Source organism: Natrix helvetica (assembly GCF_964273705.1).
Source record: "Natrix helvetica genome assembly, chromosome: 2".
NCBI lineage: Eukaryota > Metazoa > Chordata > Lepidosauria > Squamata > Natricidae > Natrix > Natrix helvetica.
The window spans coordinates 179290531-179305375 of record NC_138552.1 but is presented as its reverse complement, the minus strand read 5'-3'; the positions used below and the strand labels follow the sequence as shown (position 1 = coordinate 179305375).

At 37.8% G+C, this 14845-nt stretch overlaps 2 long non-coding RNA genes across 4 annotated transcripts; one reads left to right on the top strand and one right to left on the bottom strand.

Moving 5' to 3' along the window:
- Positions 1 to 2284: 2284 nt before the first annotated feature.
- On the bottom strand, positions 2285 to 7353 carry LOC309387962. 2 transcript variants are annotated; one of them, XR_014174697.1, is made up of 3 exons: positions 7219 to 7353; positions 5688 to 5744; positions 2285 to 2399 (listed from the first exon to the last, which is right to left on the bottom strand). It is a non-coding gene; the product is annotated as an uncharacterized lncRNA (long non-coding RNA). The 2 variants fall into 2 exon arrangements; XR_014174698.1 differs by lacking the exon at positions 2285 to 2399 and adding an exon at positions 4191 to 4232.
- Positions 2304 to 13835, top strand: LOC309387961. Of its 2 annotated transcripts, none has more exons than XR_014174695.1 (3): positions 2304 to 2475; positions 12160 to 12228; positions 13520 to 13835. It is a non-coding gene; the product is annotated as an uncharacterized lncRNA (long non-coding RNA). The 2 variants fall into 2 exon arrangements; XR_014174696.1 differs by having other exon boundaries at positions 12160 to 12344.
- Positions 13836 to 14845: the final 1010 nt, after the last annotated feature.

The following is a 14845-nucleotide window of genomic DNA, read 5'->3' as shown; positions in this document are numbered from 1 at the left end:
GGACACAACTTTGTAACAACAACAAGCTCTTAATATGGATATTTGAATATCTTATAATGCTCTCAGTAAAGACTTAATACCGATAATGCAGAGGAATTACAGTGTCAAAAAAGTGTCAGTTCTGTAATCATTAAAGTTTTTTTTATAGCAAGCTTTAGTCACTTTCTAACTTTTTATTGAAATCTCACCCTAATTTGTTTCTCTGTTTATTTCCTACCTTTATTCTTTTTACAAATAACTCAAAGCAGCAAACATATCTAACACCAGTGATGTGCAGTCAGGGGAGGCAGGGAGGCAGAGCCTCACCGCTCTCATCATGAAAATAAAAAAAAATTACTCTAGGAAGCCGCGAAAGTGGCTGGGAGAGGTGTGTGGTTTCGTTTAGCCTCCCTGGACATCGCAGCAGAAGCCCCAAGTGCGCCGATCTTGACATTTTTTGCATCAGGCGAGCCCGGGATCCTTGCAAGGGGAATGGGACCACGTGTGCAGGAGGCATCTCAGCGCCAGCCTCAGATCAGCGCAGCCATGGTCCCCTTCATGTTGGCACAGGAAGAAGGGGAATGGGACCACGTGTACAGGGGAAGGGGACCGCGGCTCACGCTGATCTGAGGCTGGCACTGAGGAGCCTCATGCACAGATAATCCCATTCCCCTTGCAAGGATCCCAGGCTCGTCCGATGCAAAAAATGCCTAGGTAACATCATCAGTGCTAGAAGGGAGTGGGGGGGAGGAGGAGGAGAAAGGAAAAGTTTCTCTTCTCAGAAATGTCTTCTCAGTGGAGCTGTGGCAGCCTCCCTGTCCCTTTCTGACATTTCTGAGAAGAGAAACTTCTCTGGTTGGGCTGTGCCCTTGCGATCGGAGCAACCACGCGGTTTGATGACGTCACCAGCCTCACCAGCCATAAACCTCACTGCACGTCACTGTCTAACATGCCTTCCTCCTCCTGTTTAACCCCAGAGCAACAAGCCTGTGAGGTGAGTTGACCTGAGAGAGAGAGTGAGGGGCCCAAGGTCACCCAGCTGGCTTTCATGATTAAAGCAAGACTAGAACATGGTCTCCTGATTTCTAACCTGGTGCCGAAACGACAACACCAAACTGATTGTCCAGGATATGAACTGAAAATAAGGCACTAAGTGTAACGTATCTACAAAGTAAATGTGCAAATACATTTGAGGTGTTGGGCAAGAACTGAGGATACCCAAGTCTATTCTCAGCCATGAAAGTCCATTGGTAGAATTTGGCCTAGTCATCTTCTCACAGCACAACCTATCTCATGGGGTGGTTGTAGGGAAAAATTGGAGGGAGGAGTACAATGGATCTTTACCTGAGCTTTTGAAAAAAGGACAAGATATAAATCTAGTATATAAATTGTTAAAAATCAGAAAAAAAATTAAAGGCAGAATTATGTAATGGTATTTTTTTTAAAGTTACCAGAATGGTAAATTACACTGGTTCATAAGAAACACATTTAGCTAAAAGTTGAGAAATAAGCAGCTGCTGCAAACAGTTTTTCAAGATAATTTTTGGGAAATAGGAGCAGCCAAGTAAGAAGATATACATATACATGTGCAGCATACATGTATAGTTGCACCATACCAATGACTTTTATTTCCAGACAGGCGCTACTAACTTCAGTAGGACTTAATGCCATGTCAATGTAATGTAGGGTTATAATCTCAAATGAAGAAGATTGCCAGATTACAAAGACTTCCTTCCTGAGCTCATCATTAAAAGACGACAGGCAATTTTCTGATAGACTGGCTATGAATGCTCAGGCTGAAAGATACAAGGCTGAAACAGAAATATTTTTTTGTCCCACTGTCATCTAAATAAGTATTCAGTCATGAAATTGCAGGTAACTTAGAAAGGATTTTAATCACCCTCTGCTGTCAGGTAAGATGATTGGTACCTTTGATCTCTAATACTTTCCTGAGCACAATTACTGCCTAATTACCTCTGGAACTAATCAACTGTCCTTTTTTCAAAAGCTGATTGTGTTGAAAACAGCCCCCCCTTTTTTGGGGGGGAAAAATTAATGGTACAAGCCGGTCATATGTCAAACAAATCCTTCCATAGACGTGTTTAGAAGTTAAGCATTCTAGGTGGCTAATTGAAATCTCATTATTCACAGAGCACAGTCACAGAAGCAAAATAATAATAATATAAAGACAGGTGAAATAATTAGGGAATTATCTTTGGTCTTGTATATCCCCCATTTTTCATGAGGGTCCTTCTCCTTTAACAGGAAAAGAAACCCCTGGAAATTGTTGAAATCTTCCTTTTCAGACTGAGTGGGAGATTTGAAGAACACACTAAGAATGCTTCTTTTTGTCTTATTGCTTTACTCCCGTGCTTTTATGTCTGGCATGATGGCATCAACTTTCCCTTCTGTTCTTCACCCTGTAAGAAACAGGCAGTCATCAATTTGGGTCTTCTTTAAAAAGGCCCAGAAGTATGGATCTTATAAAGATGGCAGGCAAGTCAAACTTCCTTCCTTCCTTCCTTCCTTCCTTCCTTCCTTCCTTCCTTCCTTCCTTCCTTCCTTCCTTCCTTCCTTCCTTCCTTCCTTCCTTCCTTCCTTCCTTCCTTCCTTTTTCTTCCTTCCTTCCTTCCTTCCTTCCTTCCTTCCTTCCTTCCTTCCTTCCTTCCTTCCTTCCTTCTTTGAAAGAGTACAAATCATGCCCTACAGCTTATGAACTTTATGCATCCTGTAAGCAATTCTACCCTGCTCACAATTTTTCTTACATAAATAAATGTTTTTGTTGTTGTGGAAACTGGAGAAATTTATCCTGAAAGACATATGAATAACACTGGCAGATAGCAAACTGAGAAAGTATTGCTTGCTTGGCAGCCTCACCACTGTGCAGGTTTCATACTGAGGGAGAAAAGATGAAAGGGAGAAACTCCACAAAGGGACAATAGTATCCTGCCCCCTGCTGGCACTATTGATGATGCTAGTTACTACAGACTTCTGCAATGTCGTGATCAATAGAATGAGGCTCAAAGCCCAAATCCCCTGGGAGCAGACCAGAAAATAAAGTGTGACTAATATAGAAAATCACATTTCATTTGTTTAAACTTTGAAGCTTTCATATTATTTTGGGAGTGAAACTTCTGCACGTTGTAAGCCTTTGAAAGAAAGTGGTAGAAAAAAAAGAGAAGATAAACTTTTATTGCTAATAAAGTTTAAGGGTAAGGGAATTTTCCGGAGGTATATTTTGTCATTATTGTTTCTGTATAGAACTTAATGGAAGAAATGTTTGTATTCTAGCTGCTGATTGTGAAAAAAAATACAACTGTTGGCTTCTTTGTGGATTTTGGCTGCTTTTGCCTTCTATGTCTTCGTCTCTTTCACCTCCCAACTGTGAAGAAGGGCATAAAATCACATTTTCATACCGTTAGCTTAAATTGATTTATCTTTCCTTTTCTCCTCCCTCTAATGTGTCTTCTTTCCCCTAGCATTTTAAGAATATTTATTTCTTGTAAGAACGAGCAACATGGATTACCGGTAGACCAAGGCCAATCTATTGCTACCATTTTATTTTCTTCTTATAATAGTGTCCTACACACTTTTAAGGTTCTCATCTATAGGAGGTGACAGAATATCCATTTTTAGCCTTCTTCACATAAAACTGTTTTTTGAAAATATGCTATTCCTGGTCTAGAGGCAACACAGAGTGTTTGTACTGAATTTGCAAACAGATGGGTGTGATAGACTTATCCATGAATTTATCAATTCTTTTTTAAAGTTATCCAAATTGGTGATTATTACCATGTCTTGTGGTAAAAAAAAAACCCACAAAGACTATTTTTAGTATGGAGAATTGTTTCCTTTTATCCATTCTAAAACTCTCAATAGTTTTCGGATGACTTCTGACATTAATGCTTTTTATAAAGTCTATTTTTTTTCCTGAGATCACCAATCACACATTACCAAATGAAAGGATCCCAAACATTTTGCTCAGTTGTACATCACATTCCAAATACTTAAATTAAACTTAGTTACCATTCTGTTGATCCAATTTCAAGAGATTCTTCTGGAGGTCTTCACAATGTTTTTTTAACCACCCTAAAGAGTTTAGCATCATTCATAAGCTTAGTCAGGTCAATGCTTAATCCCAAATCAAGATAATTTATAAACAGATTAAAAGACACTGATCCCAACACAAATCCTTGAAAAGTCAATTCTCACCATTGCCTATTTATCCCTGTTTTTTGTTCTCTGTCTTTAACCTGTTGGAAATAATAAAAAAAAAAGAATAGGTCTTCTCATCATATGATTGCTAAATTTATGCTAGATACTTTGAGGTGGAATTCTGACAAAGTCTTTTTTTAAAATTCAAATATATAGTGTTGCTAGAATCATCTGCACCCATGTGTTTCTTTACACTGTAACTTTAAAAGTTTGGTGAGGCTGGCTTTACTTACGCAGAACCCATGCTAATTTCTTTTCAGCAAGGCTTGTTCCCTATATGCATATTTATTTTTCACTTTGATTATCATTTCTAATAATTTGCATGGAACAGACATTATGCTGGCTGATCAAGAACTTCCTGGATCTCTCGGAGTCCATTTGGCACAAACCCTGATTTATTGCTAAGGCATCCCTCTATTGCTAAGGCATCCCTCTACCAGAAGGCATCCCTCTACCAGAATTGCTAAGGCATCCCTCTACAACTTTCTCTTGTAATTTTCCATCTCTCCCTTAAGCATCTCTTTTGCTCCTTTGTCACCTAGTTCCCTAAGCTTTCTCAATTCAGGGTCATATGCATGGGTGGGATTCAGCCGGTTCAATCCAGTTTGGGTGAACCGGTAGCTCATCAGCTGACAGCAAACTGGTTCACTCTAACAATCATGCACTTTACTTACCTATATCCTCTCATCTGATTAGTGCAGTAGAGCAGATTGCCACACCTCAGTTGCATTACTCCCCAAGAAGTAACGTGGAAGGTAAGTTTTGGTAAAACTGTGCATGCACACAAAGTGTGCATGCTGCAACATGCAATCATCAAACCGGTTGTTAAACCGGCAGGATCTCACCACTGGTCACATGTATTTATTTCATATTCATTTTATATTTGTAGAACTCAAGGTGATATAGAACATGATCTACTTCCAATTTTCCTCACCATAAAACTGTGTGTGATGGCTTAGGCTGAGGAAAGGAATAATTAGACCAAAGTCACCCAGTTAGCTATCGTGCCTAAAGGTAGACCAAAACTGATGGTCATCTCTTTTCTAGTCCAGTACTTTAACCATTACACCAAATTGGTTTTTTTTTAAACGAAGCTTGTATTGTTTTCATTAATGTTCCTTGCCATGCACTCTCTATCCAACATTTTGTTTTGCATTTATAATTATCTTACACTTTTTAAGTGCAGAGTTTCTTGTCCTTTGTGTGCTCCTCTCTAAAATAGGCTTTACTTTCCTAAAGGAAATCTTTTTAATATTTACAGCTTTCTGGACATTACAGGTAGCCTTTGCTTCACAACTGGTTGCTTAGCAACCGTTCAAAGTTACAACAGTCCTCCCAAAAGGTACTTATGACCGGCTTCCAGATTTCGAACAACCACACTCAAATGGATTAGTTTACCAACCATTATGTTCAGTTAAATATTGTAGCATTCACTTAACAACCTAGGTGTTTGTTTAACAACTGCCACAAAATAGGTTGTAAAATTGACTTACCACCATGACTTACTACCACAATTCCAGACTCAATTATGGTCATAAGTTGAAGAATGTCTGTAATAGAAAATAGAAAGGTATTTTCCAGATATTAAGAAGAGATTTTGTTTTCTCAATTGCCCTTTATTCTTTTTTTCACCAGTCCCCTCATTTCTGGGACATTTACCCTTTGTAACCAAATGTCAGCATGTGGGATTTTGCAGATGCTGTTCTGTTTGCATACATTCAAAACATAATAGCATTGACCCGTTCCCTGCTGATTTCACAACATTTTCATCTTTCATCAGATAAGATCACCATTTAGGATTAATTTTAGTATTGCCTGCCATTGAATTGTTCTAAGGCATAGCCCCCCTCTCTTTACTTCTCCCACTCACATACCACCCTAATCAAATAAATGTAATTATGATGTTAATTACTAATTCCTACTGAAATCCTTGGAGTTGAACCAACTTGGGTATTTGATTTCAGAGGAGATTTAGCATAGAAAGTTTCTCTTATGCTGATATGACTATTCTACTTAAGGTTAAGATGTGAATTTATAACAAAAATTACAGGAAGAGTCAAAATGCAAGATTAAAAATTATAGGGCTTGAAATATAACCCTCCAAATATAATGTCTCAGCTGAGGGGAATTCAAAAGATAATGGATGCGGAGTATCTCTTGCACCACCCCACAAATGCATATTAGCTCCTTCTTAATAATTAAACTTCTATTCTGGAAGGTGACATTTAAAGAAACATTTTCTAAGGCAACCCACCTGAAGCCAACCTGATTTTGCAATATAAAGGCAGAATACAGCATTGTATTTAAATGGATTTAGGGCAGTGTCATTAGCAATAGAATCACCTTGTGATTTTATGCTTCCCCAGAGTGATTGATGCTGACAGAATAGTTCAATTGGGACGCCTGAGGCAAGATTTTCTTTAGGACTTCCTGGCAGATTCTGCCTTCATATCTTTGGAAGTGCATAGGTCTGATATTGTTGTCCTGCTTTCTCCAAGCTTGTGTCGTATAGTGACTCTTTATTGTTGTGCTAAATTTAGAGAGTGTTTTGCAACCTCGGCAATTTTACATTGTGTGGACTCCAACACCAAAATGCTGGCTGAAGAATTCTGGGAATTAAGAGTCCATACAAATTAATGTTGCTATGGTTGAGAAACGCTGATGTAGAGCTAAGCTTCAGTGTGAATTGGTTCCTGAGACAGCTTTGGAACACCAGATACATTAAAAACTCCATTTGAAATAGCCTCTCGCTCAGAGAAAAGACCCCAAAGGCAGTGGACTGTTTTTTGAGTATATGTTTATAAGATATATTATAGTATATCTTTATACTATTTATGTTGTTTGCATTTGTTGTCATGGATTGCACCAGTGAGGCTAAAACCAATTTTGTCGTATTTGTACAATGACAATAAAGACTATATTATACTATAAAGAAAAGGATAAAGAAAGACAGGATACAGTTAGGAATGCAATAAAATTCCATTTCCTGTCTCTTTTCAACCAACAATTACAAAGTGATAGTACCATTTCCAGTGTGAAGGGAATTTCCACAGAACATCCATCCACAAGTTACTGTCTCTGAGCCCAATCTGACTCACACACCTCTTGTGGTTGTGAGGAGAAAGATGCATGCTGCCTTTATATCCTGGAGAAAAGGTGGGTGTGGGTGTGGGGAGACAGAGTGAATGACAAATAGAGTTAGAAAATAGATAAATAGAGATACAGAGATGTAGAGAGATAGAGATGGGAGTGTTAAAAATAAAGGTAGACAAATATAGATTAGAGGTAGAGGTAGAAAGAGATTCTGTAGATATAGATAGAAGGTAGAATAAAAATAAATCCCTATGTAGATCTCAACTAGCCATATTACAAGTTGAATTGAATAACCTGAACAGCTTATTTGGATCTGTCTCAGAGGTGGGAACACATTTACTACATGCAGTAAATTTTCATTCAATTGCATTCACTGGGAGTTATTCCCAAACCCAACTGAATACATGCATTGGAGTACAGCTGCAATTTAAACCAGCCCTGTATGCTTTTGGTGAGATTCTATGTAAGTCTAATTCTGACTTTTTTTTTGCTTGCTTTTTAAAAAGCTTTGTTGAGTTGGTTTAAGGTTTGTATTGCAGTTTGCACTACACATTACAAGCTGTAATGACTGGACAGGGCTCCTTTGATTATCTGAAGGGAATTGAAACTCAGGGATAATCTAAACACGGATATTAATGTGTGGAAACAGCAAAACAGGCAAAATAATCATCTCAGCATATTCATTTCTATAGCCCATTATTTTACATAGCTCTTTTTGTTGCTATGAAGCATCAGTGACAGTCAGGTCATTTAAACCAATTCCATAGAGAAAAGAGATCAGCTTGTATGATATTGGACCACAGGACATTGCGCATGTGTTTTAAACAATAGCATTAGGTAAGGAACAAATCCTTTAAAGATGCCAAATCCCAGCTGGAATCCCAGCAGAATTATAGAGTTGCAACACTAATTATTGTCAGCCGGCCCAACATCTGTAGTCTGCCATGCTGCAATAAAAAAAAACTCATGAGTGACAGATGTTCTGTGCATACAGCTTGAGCAAGACCTTCATGAATTGTCATATAATAGTATAAGGGCTATGGAAATAATTTGAAAGAGGGACTTGATATGGACATTACCTGACAGAGAGGAATAAATCTCTCTGATGCATTAAAGCAGCCATGTCTTTAGTTTTTGACCACAGTTGGGTTTAAACTGCTGGGGCAACCAGCAAAGTAAAGCAGTTGCATGCACTTAAAAATATCCTAGGACGTTGTGGTATGAGTCATCCAAAGGAGACAGTTGACTTTAAGGAGGAGTTCTTTACTCATGCTAATCTGCTTTGTGAAGTCCTTCTTTCAAAATCTTTCTTCCACAGCCTTACATAGCAGACTAAAACCTTCCCATTGCTCAATGTGTATTTTTAAAAAAGAATTCTGTGAAATGATTGACAACATATTGAAATATGTTGAAAGGAGGTTATTAAAAGTCAATAAATTTTACACGTGAAGCTTTCTCTTGTTTTGCTTTGGTGAGCAAGCATGCTAGAAGTAGAAAGACTGTACTAGGAACAACATACATCACATACAAGCAATGATTTCCAGCTGAAAATCATTGCCTAATATGGTGAAAAATATAGATATGTACATATAGGCATATACAAGTATAGTCATAGGAGAAACATGTATGGGTCATTAGAACCTGGCAATCTTTATAAATGTCTATTCTAAATCCACATAAGTCAACAGATCAGGAAAAGAAGTGGTTGAATAGCTCCACCAATGTACCGATTCAATTTTACAGCATTTTTATATGTTCATAGGTTGGCTAATTTATTCAAAAAGCAGGAGTATCTATATGGAATAGAAACATTTGTATTTATTTTTATTTACAGTGGATCAGGTCACAAGACCAAACTTTCCTATTTTCTTCTTGGAGCCTCTTGTTGGGACAGAAGAAAGCATATGTACCATCAATGCATTTACCGTAGTTATTATTCCATCTATACTTTTTAAGAACTTTCATATTGTTTCATATAGTAATTCATATGTACTAATTTTAATTGATGGTTACACAGGTAGCCCTGGACTTACAATTTAGTGACCGTGCAAAGTTACAACCGCACTGAAAAAAAGTGACGTATGACTGTTTTTCACAGTTACAACTTTTGCAGCGTCCCCCTAGTCATGTGATCAAACTTCAGTTGCTTGGCAACTGCCTCATATTTATGACAGTTGCAATGTTCCAGGATCATGCAATCATCTTTTGGGACTTTCTGGCAAACAAAGTCAGTGGGTAAACCAGATTCACTTAACTGGATTACTGTTCTGACCCCCCTTCCTCCGTTGCCCACACAGCACACACACTCCGGAACAGTACAAGGGAACAAGGTTTATTACACCAACAGACAAGAGGTTTTGTGGCAGCAACCAAGACAGAAGTCACAAAGACAGAACACACAAAAGCAGCAATCCAGCTTGCCAGGATCCCAGACTAGAGTTGCTGTCAAAAGTCCTTTGTTGATTGCTACGCCGAGCCTCTCCAGAGTCAACCCTTTTATAATCTAAAAAGGGCGTCTCCCAACAGCACCTGAGAGCTCTTTACTGCCTATAATTACGCCCACGCTCCTTGCGTTTGTGGGCGCGCCGGAAACGGGCATCTCGAAACGCCTTACTAAGTCCTGAGTCACTATCCTCTCCGCTGCTCCAAGGCAGGGCATCGGGAGTCCTCCTCCTCTCGCTCTCACCGCTGCTCCATGCCTCTGGCGCCACCTGGTGGCCGACCACTCTCGGATTCCTGCTCAGCCTCTGAATCCTGTCCAGGATCGCACATCTCCTCTGGAGCTGACTCATATGGAGTATCACTCTCGGAGTCTGGTGACAGCGGCACCGGCTGGGCCACAACAGATTACTAACTTAACAACCTCAAAGATTCACTTAACAACTGTGGCAAGAAATGTAAAATGGTACAAAACTCACTTAGCAACAGAAAGGTTGGGCTTAACTGCGGTCATAAGTTTAGGACTCCTTGTATTAGTATCTTTGATATTTTCTTATTAAATATAATAACAGCTATCAGTAAAGGAAACTATCCTTTCAATTACTAATTTGAAGGAAATTCAGAAAGTATATGTGAACCTAGAAAAATTCTCTAAATTTGTGATTTATCTTGTTTCCTGGATGAATTGTATTTAAATACCCATTTTAATGATGAGCCAATGCAGGGTAGGTTTTGCAAGTTACCATTTAGCACATGCAACTAATATTTGAACCATAATTAAACAGTGGTTATAACATTGCCTACTTAATTTAACAAATGGATCAAAAAGAGAATTTTGAGAACCTCTTTATAAGTGAGCATTAAGATGAATGTCTGTGCATGAAGCAGTTGAATGTGGCACATCTGACCTTTTCATTTGCTGTATTTGGTACACAGAGACTATTTTTAGCTGATTTAAGACAAATTTGTATTCAGGTTATGTTGTGTCTGAAGTTTGGAATATAAATTCCTGTTTATCTTCTCATTCGGGGAGATGAATGCTTTTTTCAAAATGCTTTTTATAATTTAAAGTCAGATTTCTTATTACATTAAAAAAAAAACTCGAATCTTCTGAGAAAATCATATAAGTCCTTAACTTAGATTGAAACCCTGAGTTTAAAAAAAAGGCCTCAAAGGCCTCTATCATTTGTTTTCCATGCATGGATATAAAAATAATTTGAAAATAATTTCCTCTGGCACCGAATGGAAGCGTCTTGTGAGACTTGACATTTATGGGCACAACTGGAAAGGAACTAATTTTATACCTCCTCATTCTATGTTTAGTGTTTAAAATTGATCTTTTACATCAGTGATGGGTTTCACATTTTGTTACTACCGGTTCGCCCTGTGCGTGCTCGCTTGTCTCACATACACATGCACTCGCTTGCCTTACATGCTCACACATGCTTTGCGGGTGCACATACCCCTTCTACACATACACCTGGCCTTCCATACATGTGCTTTGTTCACACACATGAGCCTTCCACGTATGCAGCCGACCTCAAAAGCGTGCCTAAATAGGACGACATAGAGCGGGCCCACCCATGATTTCTGCTGCCAGTTTGGGTGAACTGGTCCAAACCAGCTTGAATACCAGCTCTCTTTAACATGCTTGAAATAAAACTAACTTATCATGGAGCTTGAGTCCTATGAAAGCATTCTAAGAAAGATGCTTCTTTTCTCAGAGCCACTATTGGAAGTCTATTATATTTAGATGTATCGTTCAGACAGAATTCTTCTGCCTCTATGATATGCTGGATTTTTCACATGATTTGTCAGACCAGACTACAAAGAGTAGAAGTATCAAAGAATAAACTTCATCATATGTTATTTTTGAGCCATAGATTAATTTCTATATCTATTTTAGAGAAATCTAAAAAGGGAAATATAATCTGCTAAAGTGAGACAATTAAACTCTACACTACTGTTCCAAAAATGGAATTACTTCAAATCGAAGTTTATGGGGATTGTCAGTTGTCCAGGCCACGGTTGTCTTGCTTTCACAGGAAGCAACTGGACTTCCTTGTTTTTTCTTGTTTTGTCACAAACATTTATCACAGCCCTAGGATTCTGCAGCCATCATAAATATGAACAAGTTGCCAAGCATCTGAATTTTTATCATACGACTATGGGGATGCTGCACTGTTCGTGTGAAAAATGGCCATAGGTCATTTTTTTCAGTGTCATTGTAACTTTGAACAGTCACTATAGGAACTGTTGTGAGTCAAGGACTATCTGTATTCTCCTAAATTACAAATCTCTCACTACTGAGAGTTGCAGAGAAGGAATTGTGATGTAAACATGAGTGAAGTTTCATTTCTGCATTTCTTTTTTATCAAACCAGACTTTTTATAATTCCTATTTCTTCTCTTCTCTTGCTACGAATTTACACAGAGAACCAGTTTGGTGTAGTGGTTGAGGCTCCAGTGTACGAACAAGGAGACTGTGAGTCCTGACTTACCGGTAGGCACAAAACCAACTGAATGACTTTGGACTACACACTGTGTTTCAATTCCAGAAAGAAAACAATGGCAACCACTTCTGAAATCCTAACAAGAAAACTGCATGGACTAGTCCAGGTAGTTGACAGGAATCAACAGATACCCAATCAAATGACTCATAATGATCATTTATACATTTGAGTAGAACAATGAAAGGCACCTCTATTGCTATATAGCAGGTGTCAAACTCATGTCGTCATGGCAGCATCATGTGATGTATCAAGACTCCCCCCCCCCTTCGCTAAACTGGACATAGGCGGGCAATGCATGATGCATACAGCTCGCAGGTTGGGAGTTTGACAGCCCTGCTATAGAGGGTTACATTTGATAAACTGGGTATGGAAATTTGTTTTTCAAAATCTTTCATGGCTCTTCAAGGGAGACCCCATTCTTCCCTTTGAAATACAACATGGTAGCAGAGAAAAGAGGGTTGATCTTAGAGAAGCAGATGCCTCTGAAAAGCCTTCAGAGATCTCCAGAAATTCTGAGTCCTCCAGAAGTTCATACCAAATATACCAATTTGTTAATGCGACAAATATTCAATGGGCAAAATATTTGAGGAACAAGAAAAAACAACTAATTTTTAAAATTTAATCTTCAATTTTCCTGACATTTACTATAAAATCTTAACTGAGTTAAAACTGGAATAATGGCAGAGTCCAAACATACACAATTTCTGACAGCTTAGGAGTCACATTTGACTTTGCATGATATATGAGGGGCCACAATGTTCTTAGCTGAATTTGGAAGGGGACTTAGTTCAATGATTTTCTTAAACTTTTGCTAGATCCAAGGGATCCATTCTCCTATTAATTCCCAGGCCTTTCCAGATTTTTTAAAAAATGTAGAAACAGGTGGGACACTTTAAATTGTAAAAGAAGTGCTGGTAGTTACACAAAGCCTAGAAAGCTGTAATTTAGTCATTGTCAATTTTATCTCACTTCACTGCCTTTTTAGGTTCCAATCTTGACATCTGCATACCATTTATTAATTTAAAATACCAGAACCTTTGGTCAAACAATTGTCCAAAGACTTACCTACGTATAATGCAGCATTAGACATAAATGTGTGTGTCATGATTCTGAGCTGCTTGTGAAAGTTAGCATGATTATAATAGGTACATGACACCATATCCTTTTAAGAAGGTGAACTTTTCTTCTCAGTGAATGGTGCTGATTCAGTTCCCTCAGTCACTCTGATTCTCTTTCAAGATGGTGCACTTTCTTCTTTTCATCTACCTTTTATGCTTTCAGGGGGTGTTTTGAGAACAATTTAATATTCCAAGAACAGAAGAGAGCCAAACCATTGAGAAAGTTCATCGAGATTATTCTGAGTTCTAGCAGAATAGTGATTATGCAAATGAGGCATCCATAATCAGAATGTAATGGGAAAAAGAAGAAGAAGAAGATGTCAGGCATGGATAACTACATGGTTTTCCTGCAACTGATTGGTTCAATTTCAGTTCCCATCTCACCGAACTAAATGGTACTTTAATAATACATTCAAGAAACCATAATGTTGTACATGGTAAGTTTGGACAGTTTCCCCTCCTCCTTCCACATTTAAATAATATGCACTAGTGTATTCATTTGTCTTTTTCCTGTGTTTGCTTAGAAATGATGGTCTCTTATTATTTCATTTTTTGTATGACTGAATCTGAATATAATAATGTGATAAAATACATACGTTTTAGATCTCTTGGCGGTATTCTGCAGAACCAGAACGTCTTCTCCACATGCCTTCTAAGGAAATTTTATTATAGGGTTCCCTTGATGAACAAATGACAACAAGATTGTTTGCAAAGTAGTTTCCTTTTAAATAATAGAGAAGCTACTGGGTTCTGAATTAATATAAATGTTCCAAATGAAGGGGGAGGGGATACTTTTTTTAGAAGGGGAAAAAAGCCTACATTTAATCTCAGTGGATGATCAAGCTGTGGCCAAATATGATCTGCATCCATCCATCTATCTATCATCTATCTATCTATCCATCCATCTATCTATCATCTATCTATCTATCTATCTATCTATCTATCTATCTATCTATCTATCTATCTATCTATCTATCTATCTATCTATCTATCTATCTATCTATCTATCTATCTATCTATCTATCTATCTATCTATCATCTATCTATCTATCTATCTATCTATCTATCTATCTATCTATCATCTATCTATCTATCATCTATCTATCATCTATCTATCTATCTATCTATCTATCTATCTATCTATCTATCTATCTATCTATCTATCTATCTATCATCTATCTATCTATCTATCTATCTATCTATCTATCTATCTATCTATCTATCTATCTATCTATCTATCTATCTATCTATCATCTATCTATCTATCTATCTATCTATCTATCTATCATCTATCTATCTATCTATCTATCTATCTATCTATCTATCTATCTATCTATCTATCTATCTATCTATCTATCATCTATCTATCATCTATCTATCTATCATCTATCCATCCATCCTCTCTCTCCCTCTCCCTCCCCCTTCTAGCTCTCTGCCTCTGGATCTCAGCTAACAGAGATGAAATGTAGTAAGCAGAAGTTTACAATCA